Source organism: Prionailurus bengalensis, chromosome E1, assembly GCF_016509475.1.
Source record: "Prionailurus bengalensis isolate Pbe53 chromosome E1, Fcat_Pben_1.1_paternal_pri, whole genome shotgun sequence".
NCBI lineage: Eukaryota > Metazoa > Chordata > Mammalia > Carnivora > Felidae > Prionailurus > Prionailurus bengalensis.
Window position 1 is genome coordinate 48,352,513 of NC_057347.1, and position 13,545 is coordinate 48,366,057.

Genomic DNA, 13,545 nt, shown 5'->3' on the forward strand with positions numbered 1-13,545 from the left:
AATAGGAGTTAAGTAAATGCTTGATAGATATTTTAACTTTCAAATGTTCTAAAAGTGATTTGGCATGAAAATATTAATGTTATGTGAGGGTAAATTATAGTGAAGACCTACTTGTCTTCAGGCTTAAAGAAATAGCATGATGTCGTAAAACGACTTTGGACCTTGAAGTCAGGTGGGCTGGTTTAATTTCTCCTTCTGCCATTGACTATGTAAACTTGGACAAATCACTTAACTCTCCTAAACCTCCTTGTTTTCATTTGTGAAAAAAACTAAATGAGAACTTTTTTATCATTATAAAAATGGAATGAAATAATACATGAACTGCTCTAAACTAACGAGCATAATAAACACTCAGTAAATTTTCACTCTTTTTCATCCTTTGTGAAGACATTAAAAATTAGGTTGCACTATAAATGCTATAGCTTGTAGCAGGCTTCATCCACCAGAAGTGCTGAGCAGTGGCTATCGTGATTTTAAAATTATTTCGTATAATTTAGAAATCATTCCTGATAAGCAGAAAACCTTCTCTCAATGATAAATATGATATTTATGTTTGGTAAATAATGAGGAAATTTGCCTACTTAAAATTTGATCTACTTGTGCATAGTGATGAATGTAAGTGAGAATATTTTCTTGCTACTTTGAAATATTGAACTGCCCAGGGACAAGGCATGGATGATGTTTTGAAGGAAATAAATATTTCAGCTTCACGTTCAGCCTTTCTTCTGTATTCCTTTGATCTGGCTTTGGTTTACTTATTATTCTGCTTGAATGACTTCGCATTGCCTTCTTCCTCTCCCTAGTAACAAGAAGTGGTCCTGTTCTTATTTCAATATATTTAGGCTTTGTCATTTTATAGGATGAACGTGCCTTTCCTTATTATTTACTGATATACTCCTGCCTGTAAAGTAAGCTGGGTTGGTGTGTGTGTGTGTGACTTTGCATGTATGATGTATAATTTATGTATGGAACTTTTAATCAGTACTTTCTTAAATATAAGAAACATAAAAACAAACATTAGATTTGAGATTTTTTGAAGCTTAAAGAGTTTAAAAATTTTAAAGGAATTTTTCTTCATTATACACTGTAGCTGTTTTATCTTTAAGGATAACCTTCTCAGGGTTTTCTGTATTTTACCATAAATATTCCAGTTGCTTTTCTATTCGCAACTGGAGTTGCTGCAGTAGAGTTCTTTTAATTTATTTATAGGCCTATATTATAGGAAGAAGTTAGTTTAGCACATAATTATTATATAAAACGTTAAACTGCTTAAACATTTCATTACATTTACCTATATTGCTTAATTTTATACTTTACAGACAAATCTTCTGATCTCCTGAGATTTTTTTTTTTTTTTTTTTTAGTGTTTATTTTTGAGAGGGAGAGAGAGAGAGACAGCATGAGTGAGGGAGGGGCAGAGACAGAAGGAGATCGAGATTCCGAAGCAGAGTCCAGGCCCTGAGCTGTCAGCACAGAGCCTGATGGGGGGCTTGAACCCATGAGCAGCGAGGTCATGACCTGAACCAAAGTTGGACGCTTAGCTGACTGAGCCACCAGGCACCCCTCTTTTTTTTTTTAAGTTTATTTATTTGAGAGAGAGAGAGAGAGAGAGAGAGAGAGAGAGGGAGGGAGAGAGAGAGAGTGCAAATAGGGGAGGGACAGAGAAAGGGAGAGAGTGAGCATCCAAGAGAGCTGACTGAGCCACCCAGGCACCCTGAGATTGGTTTTCTTATACAGACTCTTTCTGACTCTTTCCATTTGTCATATTCCTATAGACTTGGAATTTGTCACACAATATATATAATATTACACTACTATATGATTCTTTTTCTTGCATTTTTCCCCCTTAATCAGATTGTGGTTTCTCCAAGAGAGGATCCATTTAAAAAAAAATTTTTTTTTAACCTTTATTTATTTTTGAGACAGAGAGAGACAGAGCATGAACGTGGGAGGGTCAGAGAGGGGAGGCACAGAATCTGAAACAGGCTCCAGGCTCTGAGCTGTCAGCACAGAGCCCGACGCGGGGCTCGAACTCACGGCTGAAGTCGGCCGCTTAACTGACTGAGCCACCCAGGTGCCCTGAGAGAGGATCCATTTTTATACTTCTAGGTTTTTTGCAGTATCTGACCTAGTAGATCTCAGAATTTGCTGCCAGGACTCTTGCCTCAGTTCTTAGAACATGACTAAGTTACTGAAAATACAGGCTAGGAGGTTGATGCCAGGATCAATTCTTTAGAATCATGACTCAAATCCTGTTGATGTCAAGGAATTTGTAGACCTCATAGCCGAAATCCATGTTTTTAAGAGATTTTTGGGTAGTTGAAGAGATTCCTCATTCTTACGCGTAACATGCTTCAAAACCAATCATGGTTCTTCAGGACTGGAGCCTGGCCCTGGGGTCACAGACTTCTGGGGAAGCATTGACCGTAAAAGAGTCTTGTTAGAAGAGAGTCCCATAGCACTTCTTTATCCTGTTACCAAACCCCTTTGGAGCATTTCTACTTGTACCAAGAGAAGCATCCCTAGCTGGTTTAGCACTGGAGTATCCTGGTTGCACGGAGCCTCGTTGTGTGTTTGCCTGCGGTCATCTCAATGCCATCCTGTTTGAGGCAGGATTATGCCGAGAACTGCTGACTTTCTTGGTTCTACCTTTACCGTTGCTGCACGTAAGCCCACTCACCCCTAAAGGGCTTCTAAGAAGGTTGTTCTGATTCACCAGAGGAGGATGGAGATTCCGGCAGTAGAGATCGGTCTTACAGTCCCATCTCTTCCATTAACTGGCGTGGATCGAAATCTCCCTGAAGCCTCTCCTTCTGTTTCTCAAGACCCTATGTTCAAATATCTGTTATAATATTTAGTATTTATCTTTATTTTTTCCCTTTACTTAATGGAGTCTTCTTAAAAAGACAGGGTTCGTGGGGCGCTTGGGTGCTCAGTCGGTTAAGTGTCCGACTTCGGCTCAGGTCATGATCTCACAGTTCGTGGTTCGAGCCCCGCATCGGGCTCTGTGCTGACAGCTCAGCCTGGAGCCTGCTTCGGATTCTGTGTCTCCCTCTCTCTCTGCCTGTCCCCTGCTCACACTCTGTCTTGCTCTCTCAAAAATAAACATTAAAAATTTTTTTTAAAAGATAGGGTTCTTATATAGCTTTGTTCCTTAGTATGAGTTAATGGTAAACACGTAGGTCTTAGGCAATTTTTGAAGAATGAGTTAAGAAAAGGTTGGATGAACTTGTTGTAAACTCAAAATATGATGTTCTTTTAGGAAGAAAAAGAATGGAAAAAATCTTCTCAGGTTTGCTATGGCCATTTTAGACATAATTTTGTTTTCCTTAGAAATACTCTTTATAGGGGCACATGGGTGGCTCAGTTGGTTAAGCCTCCAACTGTTTATTTCAGCTCAGGTCATGATCTCATGGTTGTGAGATTGAGCCCCATGTTGGGCTCCACGTTGGGTGTGGAGCCTGCTTGGGATTCTCTCTCTCTCTCTCTCTCTCTCTCTCTCTCTGTCTCTCTCTCTGTCTCTCTCTCTGTCTCTCTCTCTGTCTCTCTCTTTGTCTCTCTCTTTCTGTGCCCCTCCCCTGCTCACACACACATGCATACGTGTTCTCTCTGTCCCTCTCAAAACAAATAAATAAACTCAAAAAATATTCTTTTTATCTTCCAATACATTATGAAAGTTGTATTTATGTTTGTTTTTCAGGCTTCAGTGGTTATATGATTATCTTCTGCATGGTCTACTCTGTGACTTGGGAAAGCACTTTGTGTACTTTATGTGTCATCCTTGTGCTGGGGCCACGCTAACCTTCTCTGTATCGTTCCCACTTCGGTATATGTGTTGCTGAAGCGAGCGCTGTCCCTGTGTAGTTGAATTGGATTAGCACCACGCACACCCACACTGTGTTTCAAACCCGTGATGTGTGTCTTTGCTGTGAGCAGTGCAGAAATGCTTGGCAGCGACATTTCCTTATGGGGCCTTAAAACTTTTCCATAAGGAGTCACCTTAGCTGTGAATTGGCATTCTCCTTCAGTATTTCAAAATCGCTAGGGTGCCCTGGGGTTTTCCACAGCCGCTCATTCCTCATTAGCCATCACATGCTCCTTTTCTTTGCCTGTTTGTGGTCTTATGAACTGGCCTTCAAGAAACTAACACTTTCTTTGGTCACTTCTTTCTTTGCAAGTCTTAGCAGTCATTTGTTGAGCTGTTTGTGGTCTTATGAACTGGCCTTCAAGAAACTAACACTTTCTTTGGTCACTTCTTTCTTTGCAAGTCTTAGCAGTCATTTGTTGAGCTCCAGAAATTTTAATTCAGAACCGTGCTGATTCTTTGCACTTGACCGCACTCAGAATTTGCATATTTGGGGGGATGCATCTTGGTGAAGGAGAATATCTGGAACTAATTGAATAGTCTTTGGGCAGTTTTACCCTGGGTCCTGTCTCATCTAGATTTGCCACTATTAGGTGTAAATATGCCCTTTGGGAAGAAATAATTTGGCTTTTTTTGGTGATTTTTAATTTTTTTATTATTTTCTTTAATGTTTATTTTTGAGAGAGAGCGAGCATGAGCGAGGGAGGGGTAGAGAGAGAGGGAGACACAGAATCTGAAGCAGAGCCCAATGCGGGGCTCAAACTCATGAACCATGAGGTCATGACCTGAGCCCAAGTTGGACACTTAACTGACTGAGCCACCCGGGCATCCCTTTTGATCATTTTTTAAACCTGGTGACATTACCTAGAAGGAGTCAAGTAAGAACAAAAATGAAAACTTTAAATGCTTAAAGACTGAAACGAAATTTAGCCTATGGATTTTTTCTTTGCCTGATTTAACTTTTAAAATTTGTTGTATTCCCAACTTATTTGTTTACCCATATAGCATTAAGGCAATTATAAGTATTACATATTAAGTTCCTCAGACAGCCCTTGATATGTTCTAAATTTTGAATATATACTAGTTTTGTTTTGAATATATACTAGTTTGTTTGTTTTGAATATATACTAGTTATTGTTTTCTATCGCTGCTATACCACAAACATGGCGTCTTAAAACAACTCAAATTTATTATTTTATGGTTTGGGAGATCGGAAGTCCAAAAGGAGACTTAGGGCCTAAGATCAAGGTGTCATCAGGTCTGGTTTTGCGGGGAGGTTTCAGGGAAGACTCTGTTCTTGGTTTTTCTGTCTTCTGGAGGCTGTCTTCATTCTTTGGTTTGTGACCCTGAGTCATATTGTCTTTTCTCCATTGCTTCCTCTCTCATATTGTCTTGTTTGTCCTTTGACCTTCTTGCTTCCCTCTTACAAAGACCTTGTGATTACACTTGAGGCCTAACTAGGTGATCTGGGATGATCGCCCCATCTCAGATATTTAACTTAGTCACATCTCAAAGTCTCTTTTGCTATATAAGGTAGCGTATCTACAGTTCCAGGGATTAAAATATGAACATCTTTGAGGAACCATTATTCAGCCTACCGCCTCAGTACCGTTTCAGACTTAATCAGTTGATATACTCTGTTGGATACTAGAGTTGGTATCACTGATAGGAGAAATGACTTTCAACTCCCTCTAAAAACATATCCCCCGTAATTTTCCATCCATACCTCATAGAGCTAATTGATGAAAGGTAAGAACAAGGAGTCTAATTTTCCCAGGCATCATAAGATGTGGATGCATCAGAGTCAAAGCATAATGGTGTGATGTTACCTCTTAAATGGGCTCATTCCTCCCCACCCCCACCAGCTTTGTTGAGATATAATTGGCATATAACATGGTGAAGCTGATAAGGTGTACAACGTAATGATTCGTTATATGTATTTACTGCAATCCAATTCCCACAATAAAGTTAGTTAACACAGGTAGCACCTCACATAATTAAATTTTTTTTTGAGATGACAATTTCTTGCTATTTACTCTCTCAGCAATTTTCAAACATACATACAGTACAATATGGTTAACTATACTGTATATTACATGCTCAGAAGTTATTTATCTTATAACTGGAAGTTTGTACTCCTTGAACACCTTCACCCATTTTCTCCACTCCCCCCCCCCCCCCACCACTCCACTGGGTGCCACCAATCTGCTGTTTCTGAGTTTGGGTGTTTCAGATTTCATAAACAAGTGCGATTATACAGTATGTGTCTTTTTCTGTCTGACTTATTTCACTTAGCACAGACAGTGCCTTCAGGGTCCATCCATGTTTTTGCAACTGGCAGCATTTCTTTCTTTTTATGGCTGAATAATATTCCAGTGTGTGTGTGTGTGTGTGTGTGTGTGTGTGTGTGTGTATTCCCTTTTTCCCACATCCTCACCAATTCTTGTTATCTCTGTTAGATGATAGCCATTCTAACAGGTTTGAAGTAATATCTCATTGTGGTTTTAATTTGCATCTCCCTGATGATTAATGATGTTGAGCACCTTTGAGTATCTATTGACCATTTGAATATCTTCTTTGGAAAATTGTCTGTTTTGCTTCTCTGCCCATTTTTTATTGGATTATTTGCTTTTTTTCTGTTGAGTTATATATTTTGGATATTAACCCCTATCTTATCAGATATGTGATTTGCCATGTTTTCCCCCATTGCTTCTCTGCCCGTTTTTTATTGGATTATTTGCTTTTTTTCTGTTGAGTTATATATTTTGGATATTAACCCCTATCTTATCAGATATGTGATTTGCCGTGTTTTCTCCCATTGTGTAGATTGCCTTCATTTTCTTGACCATTGATTTTGCTGTGCAGAAGCTTTTCAGTTTGATTTAGTCTAACTTGTTTCTTTTTGCTTTTGTTGCTTATGTTTTTGGTGTCATATTCATGAAGTCATTGCTAAATCCAATGTCAAGATTATATCCTGTTTCTTTCTAGGAGTTTTATAGGTTCAGGCCTAACATTTAAGTCTTTAATCCATTTTGAGTTAATTTTTGTGGGTGGGGTGAGATAGAGGCCCAATTTCATTCTTTTGCATGTGAATATCCAGTTTTCCCAACACCCTATATTGAAGAGACTATCATTTCCCCATTGAGTAGCCTTGGCTTTCTTGTCAAACACTAGTTGGCTGTACATGCATGGATTTGTTTCTGGGCTTTTAATTCTGTTCTACTGGTCTGTTTTTTGTTTGTTGGTTGGTTTGGGGTTTGTTTTGTTTTTGTTTTTTTGTTTTTTAAAATGGCAGTATCATACTGCTTTGATTACGATAGTGGGATTTCTGGGAAGCATCCTGCAGTACTGGAGGACCTGGGTGTCCATCATGAACTCCCCCTTTTCCACTGGAGAAACCAGGGTGGCCCTGTTGGTGTAGTGTCATGCTGGCCTGAGGTGGGTAGGTGACGATGCAGAGTGTAGACACTCCTGTTACCTTTCTTTTTTTTAATTTTTTTTTCAACGTTTATTTATTTTTGGGACAGAGAGAGACACAGCATGAACGGGGGGGGGGGGGGGGGGGGGGCGGGGCAGAGAGAGAGGGAGACACAGATACGGAAACAGGCTCCAGGCTCCGAGCCATCAGCCCAGAGCCCGACGCGGGGCTCGAACTCACGGACCGCGAGATCGTGACCTGGCTGAAGTCGGACGCTTAACCGACTGTGCCACCCAGGCGCCCCAGACTCCTGTTACCTTTCTAATGTAATCCTTCCCAGTCTCTGTGGTCCAATGCGGGTGCTTCATTCACACCCTTGGGTGTGGGATTCTCACAATGATATCTTGTCTATGGATAGTTGCTAGTTGGTCTTTTGGTGAGGGGCACTGAAGGTGGGGATGATTTATGTCACTGTCTTGATGATGTCACTTTAAGTGGGCTCTTGGATATAGTGTATTTGAAGTGAAGCCTTCTGTGTGCCAGAGCTGAACAGAAGTTTGATGTAGAGCTAAGCATCAGAGCCCCCAAACAGAAAGTAGACTGTACCTTATCAACACACGTGCAGTGGGCTGATCGGTGACCCCCCCCAAAAGGTATGTCTGTATCCTAATCCTCAGAACTTGTGAATGTTCTTATTTGAAAAGAGGATCTCTGCTGATGTACCTGAGTTAAAGATCTGGAGGTGAGATTATCCAGGTGGGTCCTAAAAACAGTCATGAGTATCTTTTTTTTTTTTTTTTTTTAATTTTTTTTTTTTTCAACGTTTATTTATTTTTGGGACAGAGAGAGACAGAGCATGAACGGGGGAGGGGCAGAGAGAGAGGGAGACACAGAATCGGAAACTGGCTCCAGGCTCTGAGCCATCAGCCCAGAGCCTGACGTGGGGCTCGAACTCCCGGACCGCGAGATCGTGACCTGGCTGAAGTCGGACGCTTAACCGACTGCGCCACCCAGGCGCCCCTCATGAGTATCTTTTTAAATAAAGAGAAACAGTGGAGAAGGGACACCGAGGAGAAGGTGATGCGAAGATAGATCAGAGAGAGACACCGTCACAAGCCAAGGAATGCCAGCAGTCTCTAGAAGCTGCAAGTGCCAAGGAATGGGTTCTCCCCTAGAGCCTCCAGAGGGAGTATAGCTCCGCTGACTCCTTGACTTTAGACTTTTGGCCTCCAGAACTGAGAGAGAATAAACTCCTGTTGTTTTAAAATACTCAGTGTTTAGTAATTTGTTACAGCAGCTGCAGGAAACTAATACACCAAGCTACTTTCATATGTAGCTGCATGGACTTCATTACTGAATTACCTCTATCTGCCCTACATCACGTCCTTAATGCTGAGAATCTCACCAGTCACTCTTTCATTCTGTGCAACAAGAACTTTTTAGCTACCACGATTCTCTCATTCACGTATGAACTATTCTTCCAGTTGATATTTTGGATAGCATTCAGTTTGTCTTCTGTAGTTTGTCTTTTTTTTTTTTTTTAATTTTTTTTCTTTTCAATGTTTATTTATTTTTGGGACAGAGAGAGACAGAGCATGAACGGGGGAGGGGCAGAGAGAGAGGGAGACACAGAATCGGAAACAGGGTCCAGGCTCTGAGCCATCAGCCCAGAGCCCGACGCGGGGCTCGAACTCACGGACCGCGAGATCGTGACCTGGCTGAAGTCGGGCGCTTAACTGACTGCGCCACCCAGGCGCCCCTGTAGTTTGTCTTTTTAAGACATAACTACTTCTCTTCCTTTCATATCTGAATTTACTCTTCCTCTGCTGCCTTTCAAAGGTCATTTGATGAACCAAAGAAACAAATTGTGGTGTCTTTCATTCCAACTCGGTAATCACAAAATAGTCCTTCCTCGACACTGAAAAATCTATACATGTTAAGTACAATTAGCCTGCAGAGTATACTGTCTTAATTAACTGTAATTATCAGTTTGGCCCCTTAATACTTTTACTTTCTCTTTAACATTTTCCATTAGAAGCCTATATCTAGTTGGGAAGATATGTGCCAAAACTCTTAAACTGCAAGGAGGTATTAATATAAGCATATCACCATCACCATCATCATCATCATCATCATCATCATCATCAATTTAGGGTTATCTGGGTCTTCTCTCTCCAGGTCAAAAACACCTATAAGACACACACTCTAAGAACAAGCAAATTCCTGGTGGTGGAGTCATTATAGTCATTTACAAGCAATGCATGGCGTTGGATTCTCAAAGAAGTTGGATGGTAATTGCTTTTTCGGGTCATTCTCCATTAACAGTGACCAAAACCTTGTTTGCAAATCGGACACCCAGAAAGCAAATGAAACCTAAGGCTTCTTTCACTCCATGACATTTGATAAAGAACAAGTGGTTCTCAACCAGGCATGGTTTTGCCCCTCCAGGGCCTGTCTGGCACGTCGGTAGACATTTTTGGGTTGTCAGAATTGGGGGGCAGGGGACATTGTCACTGGGATCTAGTGAGTAGAGGCCAGGGATGCTGCTAAATGTATCCCAAGGCATAGGACAGGTCCTTACAACAAAGAATTATCTGACCACGTGTGTCAGTAGTGCTGAGGTTGAGGAATTTTTCTGTGTTCCATGGTTTGCTCTGGTTCTATCTAGATGATATAATGTAGGCTTATGAAACAAATATTGAATTATTCTCTGCATATGGCATGCTCAAGGTATCTAACATAAATATGAAGAAGACAGCTGTGTCCCTACATCGTCCATTCCCTGAGCCTCAATGAGATTTCATTATCCTAGAAAAGACAAATGTATAAATTAACAACTGTGATAGTGTATATAAAATGCTACAGTGGCAGTATATAAAAAGTGCTGACAAGGACAAAAGAAATAGCAGTTCTGTCCAAAAACTTGGCATTTGAACCCCTACGGAATAAGTGGTAACCTACCAGTCAAAACAACAAAGAGGGGAGGTTCCAGTTTATATTATGGCAGGTAAGCTCCTATCAGACCAATTCTCCCACAAATATAAGCTGTGAACAAAGTATAAAATACAACTACCGGATGGCCTTGGAGAACAGATAAATATGAAGAGGTGGTAGAAAGGAGGACATACTTGGAAGAAAGAAAGGGAATTTCACATCTTTATAGCATTCATGTTGCCACATTTGGTGCCACGTGGGACGGCTGGAATTTGGGTCGATCACTGTGGTCTTTAAAAGAAATTTTTTTTAAATGTTTATTCATTTTTTGATAGAGAGGGACAGAGCACGAGTGGGGGAGGGGCAGAGAGAGAGGGAGACCCAGAATCCAAAGCAGGCTCCAGGCTCTGAGCTGTTGGCACAGAGCCCGACACGGGGCTCGAACCCACGGACTGTGAGATCATGACCTGAGCCGAAGTTGGACGCCCAACCGACTGAGCCACCCAGGCGCCCCCATAACTGTGGTCTTAGTGCTTAGAGAACCAGGTGAAAGATCAGGGCAGCCAGTGACAAACTCAGATGGAGGGACACCCAGGAAATAAAGTGAGCGAGCAGGGAAGGGCCCCAAATTCTTTGTGTGATCTTGGTCCACCCATATTTCTGGCTGATCTGTGAAACATGCATGGTTGGAGAAGATTCTAAACAGCTTAGGAAACTCAAAGAGCCGAACTTTTATATATGAACTTTTGTCTTCTGCAGAGGAGACAGAATTTATAGTTTGTATCCAGCCAAGTGAACTGCCTGCTAAAAACTGGCAGTTAAAATTCACCATTAATACCATTCAGAGGAAAGTAGCAGAATCTACACTCTCTACAGTGTCTCATTCGTAAAGACACAAGCCCCAAATACTCGACGTATGAAGAAACAGGTAACATGACCTGTTTATTCTCAAGAGAAAATGATCAATGGAGACCACCTCAGGATGAATTAGACGCTCGGGTTAGCAGATAAAAAATTTAAAGTAGCTATTATAGTTGTGCTCAGGGCAATTAGAAAAATTGGTAGCAATGAGTGAGAAAGTAGGAAATCTCAGGAGTGAAAACCAGTGAAAAATACAACATTTGAAATTTAAAATGTGGGCTGAATATAACAACAGAGTGGAGGACAAGAAGATTCGGTGAATGTGCAAATTAATAGAAATTAGCCAATCTGAGGCCAGAGAGAAAAACATACCCCCCCCCCCAAAAAAAAGAGCTGCAGGGACTTGGAAGACAACGACAATGTATAAAGTATATTTGAGTCACAAAAGTGGAGGGAAGAGCGCAAAGAGGCAAAAATGTTTTAATACGTAATAGCCAAAATTTTCCAGGTTCATGAAAGACATAATTATATTGATTCAAGAAGCTACACAAAGGCCACGCAGGGTAAATGCAAAACAGAACAAAACAAAAGCACCAATACTTGCTACAATCTGTCTTGTGATTTATAGGCCAAACTAGACGTTGTGTAAAGGTATCTCATTGTGATTTTGAAGTGCATTTTTTGGATGACCGATTCTAGTGAGTGACGTTTCATGTGCTTATGGCCAATAGTATATCCTCTTTGGAGAAACATCTATTCCGATTCATTACCTATTTTTAGGTTCTTTGCTTTTTAATAAAAATATTTTCTAATAAAGAACCTAATGATAAAGGTGCTTTATTTTTTAATGTTATTAAAAAGTGTGTTCTTTATTTTTTAATTATGGATCTGTAAGAGTTCTTTATGTATTCTTAATACAGGTCTCTTTTCAGATCTATGATTTGCAAGTATTTTATCCTATTCTGTGGATTTTCCTTTCATGTTTGATGACATTCCTTGCAGCACAAGAGTTTTTTAAATTTGCTGAATCTGTTTATATTTTATTTTCTTGTTTATGCCTTTGGTTACTTCTAAGAAAGCTTTGCTTAGCTCAAAGTCACAGAAATTTACTCCTGTTTTCTTCTAAGACTTTCCTATTTTTTAGCTCTTGTATTGAGGTCTGTGGTTTATCTTGAGTTAATTTTTGTGTATTGTGTAAAGAAGGAATCTTAACTTTATTCTTTTGCAAATGAATATCCTGTTGTCCCAGTGTCATTTGTTGTAAAAACTGCCATTTCTCCAATGACTTGTCTTGACACCCTTGCTGAAAGTCTATTGATCATCGATGTTAAGGGTTTATTTCTGGGATCTTAATCCTGTTCCATTGATTTATATGTGTATCCTTATGCCAGTAGCACACGATTTTGATTAACCCAGCTTGTAATAAGTTTTGTGAATTCTCCAGCGTTCTTCTTTTTCAAGATTGTTTTGCTTTCTGGGTACCTTGCATCCCATATGAATTTTAGGGTCCGCTTGTCAATTTCTGCCAAATGTCACCTGGGGTTTTGACAGGGATTGTGTTGCATCCGTAGATCAATGGAGGAGTCTTGTCATCTTTCCAATATGGAGAGAATACTAATTTCCATTTTACTGTACATTTCTTTCTGATTCTTGAAGTAACAAATGTGTAGATATTCACAGTATTTACCTTTTTTTTTCTTTTTTTTACAAGAATTTAGCAGAGGCCACTAGTCTTAGCAGCTGTGTGAAAAAGAGGCCAAAGAATTTCCTTCATTTATCATGCTTGGTGAAAGGTATTATTTTTAGTGCCTTTTAAGTCAGAGTTGTATCTTCGTGTCTTTGACTGACTCACTGTATTCCCTTTAAGCACCAATCAGCAGCCATGAACGTAGAGGCTATAGCTGCTTGAAAGTCTTGTTTTTCAGCCCAGCTGGAAAGGGAATGGAGACTCTTCTAGCTGTTTTTCAGACTTGTTTGAAGTTTTTTTTTTGTTTTGTTTTGTTTTTTTCTTGGAGTTTCCAGTGGAGATGCCACGCTGGCAGCAAATGAAGTATCCTGTAATGTGAAGCCTTATAAATATATGTTGGATCACTGCCATCATTATCAAAAGTGCTGGTGAAGAAATGTGCAAAGGGAAGATTTTCAAATTAAGGTTGGCCTGCACATATAAATGTTAGCTTGTAAAGCTCAAGAAATACCAAATTGTAGTCTATTAGTCTCCTACATTTTATTGCCTTTTTGGAATAATCATGTACTTCAGAACATCCTTTCATCTGAGCTGGCTTGTGGTTGTATAAGAATGCAGCTTCTTTTTTCTTTATGCTTTATATTCTCCGATGAGGAAAATTTACTGCATTTTATAAATAAATCAGAACCAAGAAGCAAATTTTTCTTCCCACCTTTTTATCTTCAAGGAGGCCCTGCTTTAAGGCATTTGAGCGATGCATTTATATTCGGCCCCACAACT

The 13,545-nt window shown here is 40.0% G+C and overlaps 1 protein-coding gene and 1 non-coding gene across 8 annotated transcripts in view; one reads left to right on the forward strand and one right to left on the reverse strand.

The window, feature by feature from the left end:
* The window catches only part of CEP112 (centrosomal protein 112), a 427,630-nt gene that overhangs the window by 149,706 nt on the left and 264,379 nt on the right, over window positions 1-13,545 (forward strand). The gene's annotated exons all lie outside the window — the stretch shown is intronic.
* Window positions 3,744-3,851, reverse strand: LOC122486199. Its single transcript, XR_006298055.1, has one exon. It is a non-coding gene; the product is annotated as a U6 spliceosomal RNA (small nuclear RNA).